The following is an 18440-nucleotide window of genomic DNA, read 5'->3' as shown; positions in this document are numbered from 1 at the left end:
TCAAAAATACCGAAACTTGCCAAAAATATGGTATAAAAGCTAAATATATTCATACATACATTAAATCAAATAACTGAAGAATAAAATTACTTTTACAGTGACACGTGGGCCCCCAACTGACCAAGAGGATGTAAGATTGTGACTACGAACCCTTACTTTCTAGGATGCAACTCCGAGATTAATTCTCGTCTTAATCAACTATGAACAAACTGTCTTGAGCCTGAAAAATGTATAGGAAGAAGGGGTGAGATTTTATAATCCTAGTGAGTAAATAGATACCATCTAAAGTATCTAAAGCCGAGTAAATGGAGACAATAAAATATCCCATCCCAATATGCATTTCATAACTTAGAAATTTGTTCCATCCCATGAAAACAATTATAATTCAATTAAAATGATTTTCAAGGCTTATGTCTCTCATAAAATTTGGCTCATGCCAAAACTCATCCTCGGGGATACTTGATCGTCATCAAAGCATCCACTCGAGTCCACCAAGACTGTTAAAACGACTTATTCATATAAAACAACTGTCCCTTGGCGTTGGCTGAATCTCACTTTCACGTGGTGGTAAAGCGTGAAGTGGACTCAAACCCTTCCACAAGAGTTACCCTACGCGCCTCTTCCACACAGGTAAAATAAATTAGCCGAGTTTACTGAGCCCCTCTAATAGGATGGTCCACGAAAACCCGCCACTGCAATGTAGGTCAGCCCCACCATAATCATAAAATAGTTTAACAACATAAGAAGGTAATTTTTTTATAATAACTAATTTGCACGGCAAGCCACAATTCAGGTAATTTCAATACAATAAATCAGCCAAGCATGCTCACACTATCATAAGCCATTTGAATTAAAAATACAATTCATACTTAACAACCACAGTCTCCATGTGCTCTATTTAAAAAAAAAATAACATTCATCATTAATTTCAAACAATTTATAAAACCATTTTATAAAAACACATTTATTTATAAAACACGAAATTTTATCCTTTTTAAATCCATTTTTCATAAAATTTTTAAAATTTCATAATAACTACTTTAGATAAATTAAATGATAATACGTTTACTCACAGTATTAGGAGTAGAAATACTCCTATCCTCCGCCCTCGAGTGCAGTCTCTTACCCGAAACAATTGACTCACCACCTATCCATAATCCATGACACAAAATTCAATAAATTGTGTCAATTTATCATAAATTATTTCAGGCTCTTATCCATGCGTATGCACTAGATAGGGTTTGAAATGTTTGGACAATCGCTTAAGTGTGGTGTCCGACCTAACTCCCCTATACACGGTGTAAATTCCTAAAATCCCCAATTCAACTCCAATTCCATCCATTTCAATTTCAATTATCCAATCATATCCACAATACCTCAATGACTGTGAATTTGGTCCAATTTATCAGTCTGGACTATAAATTATGCTTTTACCCCTAGTGGGTAAAAATTTTAATTTATTGCACCGAAAATTCCCATTTAATTTTCAACCTCATAATTCATCATTTTTTCACCCAATTCTCTTAAAATAAAGTCAACCTCATCCTCACATACCATTGGCTAGATTCGGCCTAGAGAAATTTATGGAGAAAATAAATATTTTGCTTGTTGTTTTACTCATAAACATGCTAAACTAACACTAAACACTAACATAGCTCAAAATCAAATTTATCTAACAACTTTCTCTCTCTAAACCCATATGACCAGAATTGAAATCATCCTCAAATCACATGATTCAACCATGAAAAATGATGGGAAATGCATGGGAAAGGTAAAGCACAAGACAAATTTAAGAAATGTTACCTTTTTTTCACTTGATTTTTGAATTTCCACTAATTTTCCCTTTAAATTTGTTGGCTAGGGTTTTATTTTCTCCTTTCTCTCTCTTGTTTCTTGCTTGGCCGAATGTTGAAGAACAAGAATGGGTTATGGGCTGATTTTTTTATGCCTTTTTATTAGTTTAATGAAATAATATTATTTTATTCATATTTTGAATATTTTATTAATTCATTTTTTTTTCTAGCCATCCACTTATCCTACTTTTTCCACCACTCATTCCCTTTGAATTATCCAAGTCTTAAGTGAAATTTTTAGATTTTTCCAAAGTTTTGGTGGAGTAAATTTTTTAAAATTACACTTTTGCCCCATCACTTTTCAAAAATTACATTTTTGCCCCAAAAATTGAAAATTTGCCATAATGCATAATTTTCACTCCTCATACTCATTTCACACTCCAAATAATTAAATTTGATCAAAATCCTTTCAAAAATTAAATGTTTGATTTCGGGTGGCAAAATTACCATTTTGCCCCTATGCTCTAAAAATACCGAAAACTCATATTTTTCACTGCTAAATCTTCCAATTGTACTTCAATACTCATATCATACTCAAACATGTCAAATGGGGCTAAGAAAATCTTTTCTAAAAATTTTCATTTTGTCCTCAAATTGCAAAATGACCATTTTGCCCCTAACCGGTCAATTTTTCGGATTGACTCCAAATCGGACCTCGAACTCTGAATTACCATTTTGAGTCATCCCTGGACTGTGAGATTCTCAATTTCATCTTTAAGATCTCGATTTTATCTTGTTCGATGTTTAATCGACTTAACTGTACTTATAGGGGCAATATCGTCTTTTGTCAATTTCTCGGGCTTTCTCAATATACAAACATTCTATCGAGTATGTGAATGACACCGTAATTACTTTATAGAGTAGGGTTTGACATTAAGAATATATTTGAATAAGCAAAATGATACCCATTCATGATATAACAGAAAAACAAGTATTTAGACTACATGTTGAAATCCACGATAATCCTAGATAAGCAAATTAGTTCATAATATCTAAATAAAACACTATCCAAGGAAATTTAGTCACGAATTATAAACAAGAAAATAAGAATAGTATAAAAGGATAGAAAAACGAATCTCTCTCAATTGTTCTTGAATTCTTGATTGAATCATAGCTTCAATTCTCTAGAAAAGCTACTGCTATCTCTCTCTTTGAAAGCTTTCCAAAAAGCTTTTAAATATGTGCAAGATGACCTACTTTCTAATTTCTTGTCAGAATTTTTAATTTTGGAAAATGGGGTGGCACCACGGCCATGACTTCTTAGTACCTTGGCTCCATGACAAGCTTTAGTAGCACCGTGGTGCTCATTTTTTGTTATCGTGGCTTTGTGTTCTTGACCAATTATATGGTGCACCGTTCTAGCTTAGCACTGCAATCATGGTTCTCCCAATGTTGCCGTCATAGATTCTTTAGCATTGAGGCCATGAGGAACTTAGAGCCGCAACCTCAGTCACCATACTGCCTTATGTGCAGAATTTCATATGTATATCAACTTCGAATGTGATTTTCACCTCGATCTGGTTCGAACTGGGAAAAGTGGTAAATAAAACTTGTAGCTCATTCTCTTAGGTTTCCAATGAATCAAAAATCACATCAATTGGACTTTTGCTTCTCAAGTTATCTTTAAATTACTGCAACATGTATGAGTGACACCTTCATCATACTTATACTATTATGCCTCAATTTCACCTTGCTCATCACATATCCTGCACATAACCATGAGAGAAATTGACATCAACTTTTCTTAAAGTAAATTAAAACAAAATAAATTAAAATTAAACTAAAAAAGCTTAATTTAAATATTCAACATGTAATCTAACTTACATTAGAAAAACACCGAAAATGCTAGAATTTAAACCTAAAACTCAAATGTTTAGCTACTAAAGCCTCCAAAATGTGTTAAAAATAACTCTGTATAATAGAGTTATCATTAAAGCCCAAAGTTGGAGCTATGTCAATTGGGGGACAAGGCATTCGACATCGTAGTGCCAAGTTAGAGCGCCACGATGGCCAAGCCACTATAAAAACCCTTTTATGTTCTCCTTTCCCCTTCGTTAGCCACCTCCTCCTTCTCTCTCTAGAAATTTTCTTCTTTCATTTTCTCTTCTTTCTCTATACATCGCACTCAATTCCTTATTCAAACCAACTTCTGCTTTCAACCAATCAACATTGGGTCTTCAATATTCAAGTAAGTCCACCTTCTTACACTTATGATTTTTGAGATATTGTGCATTATGATATTGTGGATTGTGGGCTTTTAACTGCTTGAGTTGATAATGTCTGGTGAGTAATTGTTAAGGTATTTATTTGGAGTTTGAATTTTAGATTGTTGTGTGGAGATTGATCTATTGAGTATGACACCCAAGAGAGTTAGAGCTAGTTCTAGTAGTTCATGGGATTGGTCTAGATTTATTTTTGCTAATGCTAAAAAGTGATATAATAATGAAGTAATTTATAAATATCCAGTGCCTGAAAAGGGATTTAATGTTAGTGAAAGTTGGTACCTTGATATTCTTGCAATTATTCCTACTAGGTAGTGGGCCACATTTTGTAAACAGCCTCTTGCAGCTATGATGCCTATAGTTAGAGAGTTTTATTGTAATGCAAAAGAGCACAATAATGGGCCTATTTTTGTTTGAGGTAAATTTGTGCCCTTTACTATAGATGCTATATATACTTATTTTGAGATTCCAAAAGTTGTGATTGTTGAAGATTTTACTAGGGAGCTGAACTATAATGAGGTTCATAGTTATCTATGTAAGGTAATAGGGAGTGTAAAATATCTAAGGGGTTGCCTATATCTTTTAAGAGTAGCCAACTTCATGGTGCCTACAAGTGTTGGTTACATTTTATTGATGCTAGGTTGCTTCTAGTTAAGCGAGTGATGTTACTAAAGATGGAGCTTTGTTGCTTTATTGTATTATGACTGGAAAGGCAATTAATATTGGACGATTGATCCACATCACCATCCTTAGATCTGCTACTACACCTCATGAGGGTATCTGGTTTCCTTCTTTGATCATGGAGTTGTGTAAGAGAGCTGTTATTGAGTGGGGATCTGAGGAAGAGTCACTATACCCTAATGATTCAATTAATGATGGAATAATGGAAAAGTTCATGCAACAAGATTCATCTACTGTTGGAGGTAGTTTGCCCATTGTAAGGCCCCGAGTGTCACATCCCCAAACTTTGTCCATGGCATAGAGGATGGAGTGACTTCAGGTCCGCATGGACCATCAAGCATAGTGCACTTGCGCTAGTGAATAGATAATGAAAGCTTATGCAGAACATGTGGGCATGGATATGGCTATTTTCCTTGTGTTACCAGATGATCCTACCATTGTTACTTGAGTTGATGTTGATGATGAGGAGGAGGATGTTTAGATTCTCTTTTTGTGGCTGAATTGATACGGGAGTTTTTGTTTTCCTTTCTCTTGATTATATTTTTATTTCTTTTTTTTTCTTAAACGTTGGGGTCAATGTTTAGTTTTAAGTTTGAGGTGTGTCTTTAGATTTTGTTATTATGTGTCTTTATTTATTTTTATTTTCTTGTCTTTATTTTATTTACGTTATATTTGTCTTTTGTTTTGCATGTTTTGTTAGTTTTAATTTTTAGTTTTTATCTAAAATAAAAAAAAAATGAAAAAAATAAAAATATATATAATCAGAAATATGCTTGAGATGATTTAAAACCTTGTTTATGATTTTCCTTATCCTATGATGATATTTTGATTATTTTATAATTTTAGCTTTTGGGAAGAATATGGATATGATTTAAGTTTGTGTTAATATACTTGTGTTAGCTTCATTGTAGGATGTGACTTCCAATAATTTGAGCACTATATTCTTTTATTTAGAATTGTCAAGTGATTCAGAAAAAGTTTATGTTAATAAAAAGTATAGTGATGTAAAGAATTCTAGAATTTCTTCGATTTTCTCTTGAGGCGAAATCCTAGATAACATTTAGGATAGGAAATGATTTAGGTCATCTTTGGACCATTTGAGCCTTTTCAAGCCTACCTTGTTTTATAATTTTATTCCTACTAACACTTTTTGAACTTAATCTCCCTTTTTCTTTGTTTAGCCATATAATTAACTTAGCCATGCCTTTGAAATAAAATTCTCAATTTTGTAACCCTCACTCCTAAGCATGTATATTGTTTTAGGAAAAATATATTGAGCTAGGTGCATATGGTAGAAAGATGATATTGTAATGAAAAGTAAAATTGTATGAGTATTCACCCCACTACCTATAATAAAGGAAATAAGTTTGGCGGTGTAGAATTATGATAAAAAAAAGGTAAACAAAAGAAAAAAATGCAAAGAAAAAGGAGTTACTTGAAGAAGAAAAATGGAGCTTTATATAGGTCTTAGAATGATTATATGCTTAGGGTGATTTGAGCCTCCTTTATCATACCTTGACTTTAACCTTTGTTACAAGCTTAATAAAGACCTAGTGATCCTTGAATAAGTGTTAGTCTATATTAGTGGACAGAGAGATGAAAAGCAAACCTATGGGATCTTAGTACTAATCTGTGCTTAGAATTGGCATAAACCAAACCAAATTGCATATTGTTTTTTGTAAGAGATTATTCACCCACACACATGAAGTCCATTCAAAAGTGAGCTTTCATTTGAATTGATGCATGAATTTGAAGATTATATGTGTTTTACCTTAAGTTAGAATTGTGGGATAACTTCTGAGGAAAAATTGAGAAATCATGACTTGGTGAATTTTTATATCTTGCAAAAGTTTTCTCTTATTACTTTTCTTTGTTTTCTTTGTTTTGTTTTATTTTGCTTAAGGACTAGCAAAATCTTAAGTTTGGGGGTGTGATAATTTTATTTTATAGAATTATTTTTATCTTAATTTGTTCTTAAAAGTTAGTTAAGTTCTTAAGTTTAGGTTAAGATTTAGTTATTTTTCTAGTTAGTTTATTTTTATTAAGTTATTTTATTTTATGCTAATTTTATGTTTATTTGCCTTAGTTTAGTTATTATTTTTTAGTTTTATGTTTTTTGGGATTCTAAAGGAATAAGGCTCGATTTGGTGAAGAAAAGTGTTTAAAGAGCCAAGATTTTGTTCATACATGTTGTGGTATTTCGAGCATAACTTCCACTCCAGATGTCCAAATGACATGATTCTTAGGCCATTGGGAAGTTAGGAGACAAAGATACAATTTTTATGTGAATAACTTTGCCCAGTTCAGCATCAAAGATGGAGAAAATTGCATTGAAAGTTGACAAAGTGTAGTACTTGGTGCGAGAAGATCTAAAGACAAGTGAGCGCCACGGATTTAAATGGCTGTGTTGCGGTGTCAAGATGAAAAATTTGAAGAAATAATGCGGAGAAAAGCAAGCTATGGGCTAATTAAGTTTTTATTGGGTTTCTACACTAATTCTAAAGCCATATTAAGAGCCAATTAGGCTCAATTAGGGAGAATAGGTTAATTTAGTGGTATTTAAAGAGAGTTTAAGGAGAAGTTAGCAGTGATAAGATAATTCCTAAGAGAGATTCGAGAAGTTAGAAATTGAGGCTAGAGGGAATCAGTTTTAGGTTATTTTAGGAAGAGATTAGCCACCAAAAACTCAAGAAAAACAAGATTAACCATGGAAGATTGAAGATTGAAGATTGAAGATTACCATAATAATATCTACTGCACTTGATTATTATGAAAACTAGAGGCAATGGCTAGGTGAAAAATATCTGATATGTTTAGGCAATGTGTTATCACCTAGTTGTTCTAGGACTTGTATAGAGATACAATTGGTAAGCTTAGTTACCTATCATGGTTTGTTGATCACACTCAAGATCATGATTAAAATGGATAAGGATCCTAGCTCACTAAGAGAATCCTTGTAGAGATCTCTCGAGGTGATATGGGGGGTTATCATCTTGAAGTAAATAGTGGGAGCAATCAATTTAAGATTTATGATCTCATCTTAATTGATTATAATACGTGATTACTCATAAATGATCTTTAAATGTCTAGGTCGTTAGAATGCGAATACACATCACTTTGAGCAGCATACTTGATGTCATCATGAAATTTGGGCCAAAATGTTTGGACTGGTATATCAAGTTGAGAAACTTTCTCAAATATCTATTAAGAATAGATGTCATTAAGGAAGACATCGTTGCCTTCTTGACAATGTCAAAGAATTAGAAACTTCTACAAGTTTCACCTTTGACCATATATATGGTCGAAGTAAATCTGTTTACTATTCATCCATCACCATGGGTATTAGATACTAGATGTTGGTCACACTTATGTAATGACATAAAGGTGCTAGAAACAAGTAGAAGATTAACAAATTGAGAGGTGGTCTTAAGAGTAAGAAATGGAGCAAAAGTTACTGTATCGGCTATAGGGATAGTTACCATACCTTTACGTTCTGGGTTGATTTTGGAATTAAGAGACTGCTATTGTGTTCCATCCATATCTCGAAATATCATATCTGTGTCATGCTTGGCACAATATGATGATATTGAATTTTGCATTAGGGGCAACTGTTGTTCCTTCTCGAAGGGAGAAATGCATTATGGTGTAAGGACACATTTGAACGGTCTCTATATTCTCAAAGGGAGAGATGCATTATGGTGTAGGCTTAGACACATTAATGAGACTCACTTAACTAAGTTACACAAACAAGGTTATATCAATTCATTTAATTGTGAATCTTATGGAACGTGTGAGTGTTATCTCTTTGGTAAGATGACCAAGTTGCCTTTCACCAAGAAAGGTGATTGAGCTAAGGTGTTACTAGGACTTGTACATTCGAATGTATGTGGTCTTATGAATACTAGTGCTAGAGGAAGATACTTCTACTTCATCACCTTCATAGATGACCATTCTCGCTATGTTTATGTATAGTTGATGATATATAAATCTGAATCCTTTGACAAGTTCAAAGAATATAAAGCGAAGGTTGAGAAACAAACTGGGAAGAGTATTTACACTTTTAGATTTGATCGAGGAAAAGAATATCTTATCTAAGAGTTTCAGAATTATCTTAAAGAGAATGAGATTCCTACACAATGGGCTCCTCTAGGGACTCCACAGAATAATGAGGTGTTTGAAAAAAGGAATCGAACATTATTGGACATGGTTTGATCCATGATGAGTCGTTCAGATCTTTCTATATCTTTCTATGGATTTGCGTTAGAAACTGCTGCTCACATATTGAACCAAGTTCTTACCAAATCAGTTGATAAGACACCATATGAGATATAGAGTGGGAAAAGGCCCAACTTGTCTTATGCCAAGATTTGGGGATGTATTGCTTATGTGAAGCGTACAATGTCTGATAAGCTAGGAGCGATATCAGAAAAATGTAAAATTGTGGGATATCCTAAAGAAACACACGGATATTAATTTTATAATCCCACTAAGCAAAAGGTGTTGTCTCAAGGCATGCCATTTTCCTTGAGAAAAAGTTCTTAATTGAAAGGGTTATTGATAGTAAAGTTGTACTCGAAGAAGTTCAAGACCCACAAATTGACATACCATTGTAACTTGAGCTTAAATTTGTGACATCTATTGTACAACCATAATCTCAAGAGGCATAACCACTCAAAAGGTCTAGTAGGATACATCAAGCTCCAACGAGATATGGATTTCTCTTGGAAAGGGATGCATTGCCTCTAATGATGAGTCTACAACTTATGAAGAGGCCATGTTGGACATCGATTGTGAGAAATGGCTGAAAGCCATGAAATCTGAAATGGATGCTATGGATACCAACCAAGTATGGACTTTGATGGATCCACCTGAAGAGATAAAATGTTGGAGTTGGATCTAAGTGGATTAATGTGATTGTGTAAAGCATGGATTTCAAAAAATTTCTTTTATAAAGGAAGCAAGTAATCTAATTACACAAGTAGAAATACACACTATTCTTATTGCAAGTAACGTAATCACATCCTAAAAATAAGAATCTATTAAGTAAGAAAAAACATACCTTTTTTTTTTAGATTCTTATTTTCAGACACCACCATTCTAGACCAAACAAGTTTACCACTTATTCTTCAAGAATGCTTTCAGCTTGAACCTTAAGTGGACAAGGTGTGGAATGCTAGACTACAAGATAACAACCAATTTTGTCTCTTTTTACTTTCTAAAATTTAATGGCTATTTTTCTTTCTAAAAATTCAACCAAGAATGGGAGAGAAGAAGAGAGATATAGAAAAGTTAGGAGGAGGAAAGAAGTGATGGATGAAATATTTTTCAAGAAAAGTATGTACGTTTTTTTTCTTCCAATCTCTTCTCTTTTTATTAAAACTCTTACCTCAAAGGTTTAATCAATATCAAATACCTTTGAATCAATCTTGACCATCCATTTAGAGTTATGGAAGCATCAAACATGCTCCATAATTATCAAAATTAAAATTAAAAAATAAATAATTTAATTCTTTAATTATCATTTAGAGTTCTTGATAAAATAAAACTCCTTGTTGAATAATAACTCATATTCTATTATTTTTCATATTTATTTAAAAAAATTAATAAAGATTGATAGTCAAACATGGAGTCTCCTTTTATCAATATGGATGTCTGAATTCATTTTGCAAGAATCCTCCTAACATTATCTTAATTTAAGACAACTCGTCTTTAATTAAGACAAAAGTATTTTATCTTGTCTAAATTGAGATAAATATGTTTTCTTGTCTAGATTAAGATAAAAATATTTTTTTCTTATCTTAAATTAAGAAAAAATATATTTTCTTGTCTAAATTAAGACCAAACATGTTTTCTTGTCTAAATTAAGACAAACATGTTTTCATGTCTAAATTAAGACATAACATGTTTTCTTGTCTAAATTAAGACAAACATGTTAAAGTTGCCATTTTTGTGCACAATTTAATTAATCAAATAAAACATGCATTCCAACTTAAACAAGTTGAATTCTACGAAGCTAAGTGGGGATTCTATTTGGACATAGATATTCCAAACTCTAATAAACTTAGAATTATTCATAATCTCATTAAAAATAATTCAAGCTTATTAACCATGAAATCACGCCACCATAAATTCATTGTTGCACTTTGGATTAACTATAATTGCAAGAAATAATTCAATACTTGATATTAATTGTTAGTTGTCTAATCGCAAACCTTATATTGTGAACCCTCATAACCATCCAATGATAAAAGGTGAAATTACCGTTTTACCTTTTATGTCAATTTTCTCCTCTAGTCTCAAATTTCATCCAATTAGTGATTCAATACTCTAGATCTAATATTTTGAGTATCTAGATGTGATGAGTAGCTAATTCATCAATCCACAGGAGCCTAGATTAATCACCAATTTTTCTGTAATCATTATAAGTGATGTTAATGCTATGAACTACAGTATTTGGATATATGTTCCCATATGTTCATCTCGATTATAATCCCAACGTATGGAGTCTAAACCAATGCTTTATGATGATCATGCTCATGGTATATCAAAGATTATAAGAAGATTAAACATGAGTCCACTATCCATCAAGATTTCAGTTCTACTATAAGCAAATGCATAAGTGTGAGATCATGATTTAAATAATAGTTAAACTTAAATTTGATTCTCACTTGATTCTAGTTCATGTTTGTTAGTTAAAATTCTACTACGCAAATATACGTATCGAATATATAGTATATAAGCAAGCAGAGTATCCCACAAAGAATTGATCTAAAATTTTACTAAGTACTAAAATTATAACAATTTAATCTTATCCAAACAATCAAAATTAATTGATTAATTAAAACCAATTAACTAAAATTTAAACCAACAAGAAAAATCAAAATAATAACTTGAGAAAATATCAAATCAAACAAGCTTATGATTACAATATCCTTCAAACTTCGTCTAAATCCTACCTCTTTTCCTTAACTTGTTTCAATGGCTTGAATTGCTAACCTAGAGTCCTAAATTATTTATAAAGGTCTCCTGACTCATCTTATAAAAATATCTATTTTAACCAAAACACTACATCCCTATATGAATTGAAATTAAAATAGACTCATTAAGTTCAGGCTCTAATCTAGCTACATATGGCCTATAGGTATATCCCTATCCTATACGCAAATCAATTAATATGATCATATGCTATCCCGATTTTAGTTTACACTAAACTCCCTTTTCCAAGTTTGTTTAGGTTCCTAAATCAATTTAATTAGTGATCAGGCAATTAAAAGCATTAAGAACAAATTGGAATAAACAATTCTAATCCCATTAAAGATAATCAAGAAAGAAATTAAAAATTTAGATTACATGTGAGTTCAATTGCAATCTTAGAAAAAGAAAATTAGCTACTCATAATCGCAAAGACAAATAACATTGTATATAATGCAACTATTGAGAGTAACAAGAAAAATAAAAGCCAAGGAAGAAAACAAAACAATATTTGCCACCTTGATGTTCAAGTTTCAGCCTCAACTTCTAGCTTCTTGAATCTCCTAGAAGTTGTCTACCTTAATGTTAACCTATACTACCCTAAGTTGACCTATGGTTTAATTGGGCTGAAAACTGTAATGGAGGCCCAAAAAATCAATTGTCAGTCTCTACAAATTTCCATTCATGGCATAGTACATCGAGCCATTTTTTGAAGCAATTTTCTCTATCTTCTATTAGAACTGGGTAAAGTGATCTCATAAAAGTTTTATCTCTGTCTTTTAGCTTTCCAATGGTTCCAGAATCTCATCATTTGGAGTTCTATAGCATAAGTTATGGCCAAAACACTGAAGCATATGCAAGTAGACTTTTGGATCTTTCAACACTTCACTTTCCAAAATTAAGCCCAATTTTTTTTAGCCCTTGCGAAAAATATAAAAACTAATAAATAACAATTAAATTAAAAGAAATAACATAAAATTAAAATAACTTACTTAAAAATAAACTAATTATAAAAACAACTAAACATAAATAAATTATAATTAAAAATTGAGGACTTAGCTAATATTTCATAACAAAATTGGGCTAATATAATTTTATAAAATAGAATTGTCAATGTTATAGCGTCATTACTCAAAGATAACTATTTCGATAATTTGAGACACATCATTCCCTTGGAATCATCACATTTGTTTCGTTGGAAGTAATCTGGACATTACAGCCTTAACACAATAAAGTGACCAGCTTTATGATATGGTTGTGAACAATTTTTAGATTCAATTAAAATGTATGTCTTCTATGCATGACTCTTCATACAAATGTATTTTAATATCTCAATAGAATCATGGTACCTTAATAACTAGATAATGAATGCTTACTTAAAACAAACTCTTCGTCTTATTATGAAAATGTACTTTCATTACAAATTAAATTAAATGATATTAAACAGGAGAATATAATTGCTCTCTTAGGAACCATATTCTTAAAATTCCTAACATAAAACCCATTGGGTGCATAGGGGTCTTTAAGAGAAAGACTGATGTAGATGGCAAGGTACAAACCTTTAAAAGCTAGACTGGTTGCAAAAGGCTACAAACAAAGACAAGAAATTGATTTTGAAGAAACCTTTTCGCTAGTTGTTATGCTTAAATCCATTAGGATTTTGCTTGCAATTGATGCATACCATGACTTTGAAATATGGAAAATGAATGTGAAGATGGCATTTCTTAATGGGAATTTGCAAGAAGAAGTGTACATGACACAACCTGAAGGTTTTATATCTAATGCCAATGCTAATAAGGTGTGCAAGCTTCAAAAATCCATTTATGGACTGAAGCAAGCTTTTCAGAGTTAGAACATCCATTTTGATGAAACTGTAAAAGGGTTTGACTTTATCAAAAATGAAGATAAACCATGTGTCTATAAAAAGGTTAGTGAGAGTGCCATAATTTTCGTAGTGCTTTATGTTGATGACATATTGCTCATAGGAAATGATATACCATTGTTGCAATCTATGAAGATTTAGATGTTCAAACAATTCTCCATGAAGGATTTGGGAGAAGCAACTTACATTCTGGGAATAAAGATCTATGGAGATAGATATGAAAGGTTGCTAAGTTTCTCCTAATCCACATATATAGACAAGGTGCTAAAGAGGTTTAGCATAATGAAGTCTAAGAGGGGACACTTACTTATGTTGCAAGGCATCTGTCTCTCTAAGGACATGTGTCTAAAGAATCAAGAGGAGAGAGATCGCATGAATAAAATCCCATATGCTTCAACAATAGGATCTATCATGTAAAAGATGCTTTATACTAGACCAAATGTATCTTATGATGTGATTGTCATCAATAGATACCAAGCTAGTCCTGGTGAGGGTCACTAAATAGCTGTGAAAAACATCTTGAAGTACTTACGAAGAACTAAGGATGTATTTATGGTCTATGGAGGAGGCGAACTCCAAGTTAAGGGTTATGTGGGATGCAAGCTTTGAAATTGACAAAGATGATAGCAAGCCACAAAGTGGATATGTGTTCATACTCAATGGAGGCATAGTGAGTTGGAAGAGTTTCAAATAAGAAACACCTGCAAATACTATATCCAAGGTAAAATACATCTTTGCATATGAGGCAACGAAAAAGGTAGTTTGGATTAAGAAGTTCATTACTAAACTAGAAGTGGTTCATAGCATTGTTGATCTAATACCTTTCTATTGTGATAACAATGGAGCCGTTGCACATGCAAAGGAGCCAAGCTCTCATAAGAAATCCAAACATGTATTGCGACGTTATCATGTGATCAGGGAGATCATTGAAAAAGGAGACATTTGTATAGAGCGTATACCCACTGAGGATAATATTTCTGATCCTCTCACTAAAGCATTGTCCTAGCAAAAGCAAAATTGTCATGTTGAGAACATTGGCATTAAATACATAGGTCATTAGCTTTAATGCTAGTGGGAGATTGTTAGTATTAGCCTTGTAAGCCAATCTCTAGTCATATGGGAATTACATTTTGAGTTATTCATGTATGACAATTTATTACTTTATAATAATTATGAGGTAGTTCATTATCCATAAGTTTTTGATTTAATTTTTTTTTTTGTACTTATGTAGGTAAAGCCCATGGAACTATATATGCCTTGGAAAAGAATTGTATTGGGATACAATTATGAGATCCTTATGCATCAAAGCATTGTTCCTAAAAGTTCTTAATCATTCTATTATTGAGACAGGGCATCAATAATACTAAAAGATCTGCACATGTTATGCTCCTTACTTGTGAAGTAAGCAACAGTTCTCATAGGTTAGAGTATAGAGATACTTGGAACTAACATGTCGGTGCTTGCCATGGGAGAGTAAGTTCATTGAACATGACTCGCCATGAGAAGTGTATTTGGTACCTCACTCAAGTGTCTATGCAATACTTCTCATGTGTCAGTTGTGTAACTACTCTCTAAACTTGAGACACCAAGTTGTCTTGTGTATGGAGTACTATGCCTTCATTTCATCCCTACAAGTGCCTAACCAAGGATGCCAAAATAGGATTTTTTTGGTATAGTATGAAGCATATGAAGGCAAATGAGTGATCAAGGTAGGAATCATCACCCCAAGTGATTCAAGGTAAAATATCTTATTAGTTCTTGGTTGACATTATCTTAATCAAATCCTTGGCCACGCTGATTAAGAGATTATAAAATGAGTTTCATAAGTCTCTATACAGCTAATGATATTATTACAAAAGCAAAAATGGAGGTTAATAAAAATAGGCACTGCACCAAGCTTTTATTATCTTTGGGATATATAATGAGGGAATGAATTACACTGATAAATTGCATAATGAAAGGTTGTCAAAGAATCCTTTGACTCTCTTAACAATTGGATGGCCATAATGCATTTCTAGATGCCAATCTTGGTCTAGTAAATTGAATTAGTTAATTTAAAATTAAATATGATTCATTTATATTAATTAATTAATAAAATTATAATTCAATTCCATTGCCAACATGTTAAGAACCTAATGGGTCACACACAAAGGTTGCAATTTGGATTAAATTAAGAGTATGATCATTTAAGTTAGACTTAAATCAAATTCTAGGTTTTAATTACTAAGAACCTAAGTAAATTCTAGGTTTTAACTACTAAGGACCTAAGTAAAAGAGTTTAATTAGGCATTAGTTAAATATTATAATTGTTATAATATTAAGGACTTATTTTGAAAATTTTAATAAATCTAATAATAAAATTAAACCTAGATATAAATATCACATTATAGCCACTATTTTCTAAGGCAACAAAAGAAAAAAAAACTAATAGTTTTCCTCTTGAATGTTGCCACTCTTGAGAAGGGTTTTTTAAAAAACTTCTCCATTAATTCTTTGCTAAAAATAAAAGAAGAAAAAAAGACAAATCGTTGTCCACTTGCTAGCACAAGCCCGTGGCATAAAGCTCTCTTCTTGAGAAAGATCCGTTGCAATCGTATGTGTAACATTGGAGGCCAAGCAATTGAGTGTAAGAGATTTTTTCACACAAGAAGGTGTTCACCTTTGTCAATACCAAAAGGAATCCATTTCTTTATGTTATCACTTGGAAAGGTAAAATCTCTTTCTGATTTTCTATGGTGTTTAACTTTGCATTAAACGCCAAGGTGATCTAAAGGTAGGAGGCATGCTTTTTATTTTGCTTCAATTTTTGTTAATCCACTGTGTTGATGCTCTAATCATTGGTTTCCTAGCATGATTATTTTGAGATTTTGATTTTAGGAATTGATTACAATGAATGTTGAGTGATAGGTACACTTGAAAACTCCATGGATTTTGCCAAAACGGAGTTGTGATGGGAGCTAAGAATCAAATCTCCAACTAGGTGAGTGTATACACCACTTTCAAATTATTTTGATATGTAAAGCTAGCATGATTTCTATGAAAAAATTATTAATGTATATTGAAATGATATCTCTAAATTGGTTTATTAAAGGATTTGAGTTTCAAGAATGAAAATGATTTTCTAGGGAAATAAATTGTTAGCGATTGTGATATGTTTGACACAATGGTTTCAAAATGTTTACGAGTCTACTATGTATGCAAATATTCTACTATGTATTAGTTTTCAACAAGGGGGAACAAGCACCTTATGTTTAAAGTCCACTCGGTTACTTCAGTCTATGGACTAGTGTAGGTACAAGATATTTTATGCTTATTTATAAATTCTATAATGTGCATGTTTGGTATGATGAATACCATGAGATTGCGTATATGATGTAAATTCTATATACCATATAAGATGATTAAGTATGCATGATGAATACCATGAGATTGAGTATATGATGTAAATTCCATGTACTATTTAAAGTGATTAAGTATGCATGATAAACACCATGAGATTATGTATATGATGTATATTCCATATACTACATAAGATGATTGAGAAAGCTTGATAAATGCCATCAAATTATCTATATGATGCATTTTCCATATACTTTATAAGAAGAGTAAGCATGTATGTGTTGGACTTTCCACATACTTAATGCTATGCATGTGAGAACTCAATGAGTGTGATTGATTGCATTTCCACAGGGTGTAAGTGACAACTTCACTCCTATGATGCACCATAAATGTTCAAGGTGCAATATGTTGTTGGCCCAAGGTTGATGGGGGATAAACCATCACATTGTATGATTTATGATCATTGAATTAGGCATTTTAATGTTAATGGGATGATCATGATTGTCATGCATTTATGAAATGTTTGTATGCTGAGTTATTTGAGTATTGTTTATGATTTATACATTATGTTGGCATGGGAATAAGTGTGATGGAATGAATTGAGTACTAAAGGTAGTCCCAAGAGGTAAGGGGACTTAAAGAATGGGAAAAATGCTGAATTTTACCCAAAAACTTGGGTTTTGTGTTCAAAGTATCAATACATATGGGTCATGTATTGATACATTCTAAATAGAACACTTCAAGAGGCTTTTTGTGTGAAATGTATTGATACATTTCACTAATGTATTAATAGATTCTTGGCAGTATCGATACATTGTATCTACACATTCGCGAATGTATCAATAGATTCATTGCAGAAAAGGTTGTTTAGTTGAATTTGATGAAAATTTCAAAGATAAAGAGGCTTCTAAAGGTTATGCAAACTTGATTTCATGCAAATGCTATTTAAGATGCATTTAAATACCATGTTTCATGAACTTTATGATTAAATTGTTTATAAATGGCATGAGATTGTAAGTGGATGTTTACAAAATACTCTTATCCCCTAACTTGTCCCCTTTTCGTATCCACTCACAAAGTCTTTGTGACTCACACGTTATTTTCCCCATTTATTTTGTTTATAGATCAGTGATAGTACTTTTGATAGCCGCTAGTGTCATGAAGATGTGATTCGTTCCTCTTTCGGTAGGAGATCTAACAAGTCTTTTACAATCTAGAGGTCGAGTCATGTTCTACTGACAAATCAATCTTTGATTTCATTTATAAATAATTCTTTACATTGGAATATTAAGCAATTATCTGGCAAGTTACTTTTTTGTTAATATGTGAATGTTAAGAATGTTGAGCCATAGAATGGCAATTCATTTGCATAAGATTATGTGAATATTATGAATCATGGTCTACAAGTCTATATGAGCATCTGGGATGCCTTTACAAATTTCATGTAAATTGAGTTGAGTACATATTTTATGAATGTGAAGAGTGTACATC

The 18440-nt window shown here is 32.1% G+C and overlaps 1 long non-coding RNA gene across 1 annotated transcript; it reads right to left on the bottom strand.

The window, feature by feature from the left end:
* On the bottom strand, window positions 425-1832 carry LOC108663405. Its single transcript, XR_001929385.1, has 3 exons — window positions 1804-1832; window positions 1074-1147; window positions 425-692 (listed from the first exon to the last, which is right to left on the bottom strand). It is a non-coding gene; the product is annotated as an uncharacterized LOC108663405 (long non-coding RNA).

The sequence above is a fragment of the Theobroma cacao genome, chromosome 9 (assembly GCF_000208745.1).
Source record: "Theobroma cacao cultivar B97-61/B2 chromosome 9, Criollo_cocoa_genome_V2, whole genome shotgun sequence".
Classification (NCBI taxonomy): Eukaryota; Viridiplantae; Streptophyta; class Magnoliopsida; order Malvales; family Malvaceae; genus Theobroma; species Theobroma cacao.
This window is presented reverse-complemented; position numbering and strand designations above follow the sequence as displayed.